Raw genomic sequence first — 6882 nt, forward strand, 5'->3', positions numbered from 1 at the left:
TTTTACATTGAAAGTGTGGTTCGTGTATCGTATAATAAATAACATGAGAACTGAAACTTGTAAATAAGTATTATTTAAACTAACTACATTGTACCTTATATGAATTACAATTTTCATTTCAGCCACTTTATTTATTATATATATTCATTTGATACATACATTCAACAGCAAAATACAACATAACTCTTCACTATCATTAATACATCAAAAAAGCTAATACAAAGAAACATTCCATAATTCAAAAATAGTAATATCATTAGATTCGATTATGTCTTACATGGTATTTCCAAGAAAATTATTATGAAAAATGCATGCAATAACAATCAGGTTATATTTGTAGTTCGGGTTTTGTAGTCATGATTCAGTCTCAATGCCTGGAAATAAAAAAAAAGAAACGCATGTAACATTGTCTTAGTTGGGACACGTACTGCAGTGTTCTAAACTGACGAAAGCTATCTGCGTTTTATTTTAAAAATAAATGGGATTTCGGGTATTATTATGACACATCATGCATGTATACCCTCAACAAAGTCATAAAACAATTGTAATTGTTGTTTCTATCGCACTATAAGTAAAAGGGATCATTATGTTACATTTTATTTGTCGATTGATGAAAACGCAACATATGTTTATCAAATACCACTAAGGAGTCTGTATCCGTATCTAATTTAAAAAAAAATCATAACGTAAGGGTTTTTGTTTTAATCAGTTGCTAAATGTGCCTGTTCAAAGTCATGAGCCTGTAATACTATAATTGTTGTTGTTTGTTGTTCTTTGTTTGCTATATTTGTTTTTCTCTATTATTTTGCATTGAATAGGACGTTCGGCGTCCTTTTGTTCGAAATAGTTGACATTCATATTATATATCCTTATTTTATATACACGCGGTTAAAATTCAAAAGACAAAAAATATGGCGGATGAATAAATCTAAAACTCTCATTTGCATAATTTCCCTGTTAATGGTACTTCATTTGTTAAGTAAGTCTCATATGAATTTCCTATAACGATGCGTGGTCGCTCTATTTTTTCTTTGACGACAGTTTTTCTCAGACAGATACTTGCTAGCGATGTTGTATCGTTGGTTACATTCTATGTGAATGTAATGTCGTCATGGAGATTTAGTTCGTGAGGTTAAGCATAAGTTCAAATTACAAATTATTTTTGATTGAATACCTTTTTTAATAACACTAAGATTGCCGTCCAAACTTCTATGACAACAATTGTCTTATTAAAGATATCTTATTAAAAGGTAAGGTGATGCTTATTAATTTTGCAAGATTTAGAATTTAAGATGATGCTTATTAATTTTTGAAAGATTTGAAATTTCCCTAATAAAGTATTTCGACAAAAGAGGTATTTTATCTTCCAAAATGCAAACTGTCCGCTTCTTTATAGCAACATTCTAGCATTATATAAGCCTGGTTTTTGCAATTACAAACATGTGTATAACGTGGTCTCTCAGAATAAGAATTCTGAAGATTTAAAAACACAAAATGGAACCTTGTTGAATATTATTGTGGAACTGATACTTGGATTATGAAAACGAAGAAGGTTGATAATGACAAAGGAGGGACGAAAGATACCAGAGGGAGAGTCAAACTCATAGATAGAAATTAAGCTAATAACGCCATGGCTAAAAATAAAAAGACAAACAAACAAATAATAGTACAGAAGACACAACCCAGAAAACTAAAGACTACGCAACACGAACCGCACCAAAAACTTGGGTTGATAACATTATCGGAATTGATTTCAGTGCACCAGCTACGCATTATGACAATCAATTTATTCTTATCGATGCTCAAAACCTATCAAATTTGAACGTCTTATTTTGAAAACTTGAAAAAAGCATTAAAGGGCTGACAAAAACCTACCTTGAACAAAATAATCAACATCCGAATATTTAAATTAGATGTACGTATAAGGGAGCTACATTCCTTAATTTGAAATGATTTATAAAATTTTAAATACTATACTAAAATCAAACAATATCCGTATGCTTATTCCAGTACCGAAACAGTCGGCTACTGTGATGGTATTTAATACATCAGGGGCTTACATTCTTCCAGCAGAGATATTTATTTTTTACAAACTTAACTGATATGCTCTTAAATCGTGATCTTTTGTGTACAAAATAAACGGTCATATATACATATAGCTATGTATACAGGTTACCTTCTGTAGGCTTTAAACCTGAATACAGGTTACCTTCTGTAGGCTTTAAACCTGAATACAGGTTACCTTCTGTAGGCTCTAAACCTGTATACAGGTTACCTTCTATAGGCTCTAAACCTGAATACTGGTTACCTTCTGTAGGCTCTAAACTTGAATAAACTCTTTTACTCGAGACAGTTGTAATGTCGTCCTGTAAAAGAAGAAGAACGTCTTTCAATGGATGGCAAGTTTTCGAAAGCATAATTTCAGAATCTAATATTAATATGAATATTATCGAAATAATTTCAATAAAAAAGATGGAAACAAAAAAAGCTAGACTATCTAGATATATGGATGGCTTTTCAGCGTACATTTGTAAGACAACATGAATACCTATTGATGTGTTATGAATGTGAACCGTGTGTTGACAAAGGTCGACATGATGAGCCTGAATGTTCACATACTAGTTTAGAAAGAAGCAATTAACTGTAAAAAAAACTGTTACCCTACCCGGACATATTATTCTGGTTCCGAGACGACAAGTCTTTTCGCTTTCTATATGCCAAGTGCTATATTAAGTTTCTTATATGACCACAAAGACACGACCTACTGGACGCGAGAAGAACACGAGATCCAAGATACAGGAATATTCAGAAGAATAAAATATTGCTTAATAGAAAATTTAAAAACTATGTTTTAATACAAATAGAAAAATACTTACAAAAGCAATTTCGTCGGTTGTCTTTGTTGTAGATGTAAACTTTTCTCTCTTTCGAAACACTGATATTTTCCGTTTCCATGAACCTTGAATCTGAAATATATTTAATTCACATAAATCAAGTTGTATACATGTATAATTATATTTTTAGATATTGTAAGTCATGATTTGTTATACGAACTTTTGGACGGTTCTGTCAAAAATTAGTAGAGAGAAGCTCCAGTCTAAATCAGAATCATTTACTCCGAATACAAATTTAAGTTCTTCCTGTTTGAGAAGACTTTAAAATTAGCATGACAAAAATGTCAAGTTATCTACACTTACAATGCTATTCCCAGAAATTGTAAGTGATAACTTATAAGACGAAGGTTTGGCGGGATTCCCTAACAATAAGAGGGCGGTCATGGTCAATTTGTTTATTAGAATTAATAGATTATTGAAGCACCAATTGATCAATGAAGTTGGGGTGATGGGATATCATAACGATTAATTGAAAAAAATGTATTCTGCAAAATATCTTTAAAAGATTATATTCTATTAATTTGTGGATTATTTTGCTATACAATCGCCATGCGTTCAATTCTCAAATAGATTACTTTAAAATTTGAATCTATGTAAATCGATCTAAACTTATAGTTTAAAGCTGTGCTTATTACAAGTTGTTCTGTGTATTGATATATTTGTTCTTAAAGCTGATAAATATGAAACAAAATCTTGCATAGCATTTAAATTCATTGTTGATACAAATGAAAGCATCTAGAAACTTACTTTTGGGTTTAATAATCCATGTACAATAAATATCAGCAATCCCTAAAATAATAGTTTGATATGGCGTTAACATTAAATTCAATTATTTAATTGCACTCCTAAAGACAAACAAAAAAATACTTTGCATAGTTCTTTTGCTTCGCTTTCCGATATATGTATGATGTCTTGTTACTAAATAACCATAATTTCACATAATACTTGCATGTCATATCTTCCATATGATAAATGCCAAATGCTTGCATGTCCATATAATATTTGCCAAAACTAGGTCTGCTTCAAAGCTAAATATTTTCAATTTTTAAATTATTAACTTTAGATTGAAAATATAAAAGATTTGAGTAATTGTTAATGCTTTTTCGGGTATATTAACATATTCAAATCTCTGATCTTATCTCTATTTTAGGAACACCTTTGATTCTACTGTCTGGTTGTTTCCTTTCTCAGCACAGTAGAGGGATATGAAAAATCATCGATAGTTTGTAAGGGCGCACCTGCCCATTGTCAATGAAAATTACAATGACATAGGTAAAACAGCGATAAACAGATTATCATTGGTCATGTCAACTCGATTGCTTTTCTCACTTTTGTCGTACCGGTTCAAACGAGAAAAGCAATCGAGTTGAGATGACCAACGATAATCTATAAGTATCCTTACAACTATTGACAAAATAAAATAAACACATTAATGTTGGCTTAACTAATCAGTTGAAGGATGATATTATGTTCATGTTATTTATTTGAATAATATTTGAAAAGCGAAATAAAATAATTCTTTGTTGTTTAGAATAAATAAACTCATCAAAGATACCAGGTTTAAAATTTTATATGTACGCCAAAAGCGCGTTTCGTCTACAAGAGACTCACCAGTGCCGCTCGAATCAAAAAATGTTAAAAGGCCAAATAAAGTACGAAAGTCTTTAGGGTACAAGTTATTTTATAGAAAATGCTGGTTTTCTTCTGTCCTGTTGATTAAAAGTGTGTTGAATTGTTTATATTCTTATCCAAAAGGAATATCTCTCGTGCACTGCTCTTATTTCTTTTTTTGGAAATTATATATATTCAACACAAGCACTGGCAACTAGCATAATAGTTTTTAAACTTTGTATTGTATTTAAAGTTCGTCATTACTTTTCTAAATGATCATGACAGCAGGTATCAGTATTGGAGATAGAACTGCCAACCCTGGTTTTTGGTTTTCAGTCTGTATTCGATTGTCTCACATGTATCTTCTCCAATTTTACTCTGTTATATTTTAATATTGTTTATTGTTTGATTTGTATATTTTGTAAATTTTGAATTTTATTTCTCAATTTTTGGTATATATTTTACAACTTTTATATTCATGGTACGATAATAGCCATTGATAAATGTACGTACCTGAAATGAATTGATGATAACAAACAGATAACTCAACACGATAGTATCTTCATTTATAGAAAAGAATCCTAAAGTCCATGTAAATCCAAAAAGGGGTGCTAGAACTGAAAAACACCTAAATCCAGTTCTACAAAAAAATTTCCGAACACAGATTTAATAACATATATAAGATATGATTAGAAGCAACCAAACATATTTTCAAGAAAAAATCGAATCGAATTTTGTTATGATATACATAGAATCTATTTCTAATGAAAGAAGTCATACAACATTGTTCCTTCGGGAAGGAAAAATCCAGAAGGCAATGAATTCGGTACATTTATATACACTATTATACATTTCCGATCGCCTCAAGGTGTCAGACCACCAATTAAAAATCCCTATCTGTTCAACCAATATTTGCAATTTGCACAGCTTTCTAAATATTTTACCTTAAGTTTAAGTTCATAGAAACCAGGTATATCCTTAATTGTACATGTTTCAGCTTTCTACAAGCCAATTTTCACCATACCTTTGAAGCCTTCTAACAAAATAACTGACCTTCAAATAGAGGTACTAAAAAACTGATTTTCTGGAAATCTAAAATTAGTATACTATGGAGCGCACTAATCCTCAATTGTTTATGCAAACTCATAGACAAGTATATTTTGGCTCAAAATGATCTAGATATATTTCTCTTTCACCAAAAGTTTCATTTCTGCAAATGTGTTGGTTAGTTTAAGTAAACAAGGGCAACAAAAGCACTATTTTGTATCAGAGTAGGGCTACCTTTCTAAATTGGAGGGAGTAATTGGTGGTCTGACACCTCAAGTATTTCTAAAATTTGTGACACCTCGTCTCCCATACAGTTCTGTATAAACAAAACTGACATGTTCAACAATTCAAACAAAAGAACCTTCGTCGTCGAGAGAGAGAATTCGAACCAAATCATGAAGCGGAGCAAGAAAAGGCGTCCGAGTCATATCTTAGTATCTTACAAATAAGTCAGCTGATCAAGCCGAAACTTTAAACAAATGTTGCGATTATAGAAATTTGCAGTACATGTTAGCAATCACGGAATGATTGTGTAAGATAAATAAACTCATCATAGATACCAGGATTGAAATTTTATATTTACGCCAGACGCACGTTTCGCCTTCAAAGGACTCGTCAGTGACGCTCATCCGTGAATCAAGAAATGTTAAAAAGGCTAAATAATGTACGAAGTTGAAGAGCATTGAAGACCAAAAATACCTAGACGTTTTGCCAAATACAGCTAAGATTAATCTATTTTTGAGGTAGAAAAGCTTAAAGATCTAAATGAGCATCACTAAAGAGATAGTAATTGTTGAAATGCACAATTGGAGCATTAAAATTGGTACCAATGATTTTATTGCAATCAATCTTGATAACAAATGAAAATCGTAATTATAATAAACGAAATTACCCCCCCCCCCCCAATTTTGTAATCAGTAACAACAAATTAACACTTCAAAACCACTAGTAGTACAATATATATGAATAATCGGAATTCTGCCGGAAATTCTGTTAAGACTACACAATATGCATTTATATGGGATTACTCACATAAATTTCTGTAGTTTTGTTTGTTTTTTTACAGCTTGTATAGAGAACAGCTTCCTCACAACAAAAACAAAAATCACAAAGTTGATCTGGAAGAAAACACATAATTTTAATATGTTATTATATGATCTTAAAAAAAAATTACTAGACAGATTGCATGTGGGTTGAAATTTAAAGTAAACTGATAAGACTTTGAGCTTACTTACAAGAAAAGTTTTCGTTAAACTTAGAAAGGTATAAAATGCATGCACTGTAAAAGAGCATCACCAAGTGTAACTAAAATATAGATATTAGTTGCCAT

General features: G+C 31.0%; 1 long non-coding RNA gene across 3 annotated transcripts; it reads right to left on the reverse strand.

Moving 5' to 3' along the window:
• Window positions 1–338: 338 nt before the first annotated feature.
• On the reverse strand, window positions 339–6670 carry LOC134709363 (uncharacterized). Of its 3 annotated transcripts, none has more exons than XR_010105954.1 (6): window positions 6585–6670; window positions 5019–5145; window positions 3642–3683; window positions 2877–2966; window positions 2309–2366; window positions 339–374 (listed from the first exon to the last, which is right to left on the reverse strand). It is a non-coding gene; the product is annotated as an uncharacterized LOC134709363 (long non-coding RNA). The 3 variants fall into 3 exon arrangements; XR_010105952.1 differs by having other exon boundaries at window positions 2177–2366; XR_010105953.1 differs by having other exon boundaries at window positions 340–374; window positions 2210–2366.
• Between the last annotated feature and the right edge of the window lie 212 nt (window positions 6671–6882).

This window comes from Mytilus trossulus, chromosome 1, assembly GCF_036588685.1.
Source record: "Mytilus trossulus isolate FHL-02 chromosome 1, PNRI_Mtr1.1.1.hap1, whole genome shotgun sequence".
NCBI lineage: Eukaryota > Metazoa > Mollusca > Bivalvia > Mytilida > Mytilidae > Mytilus > Mytilus trossulus.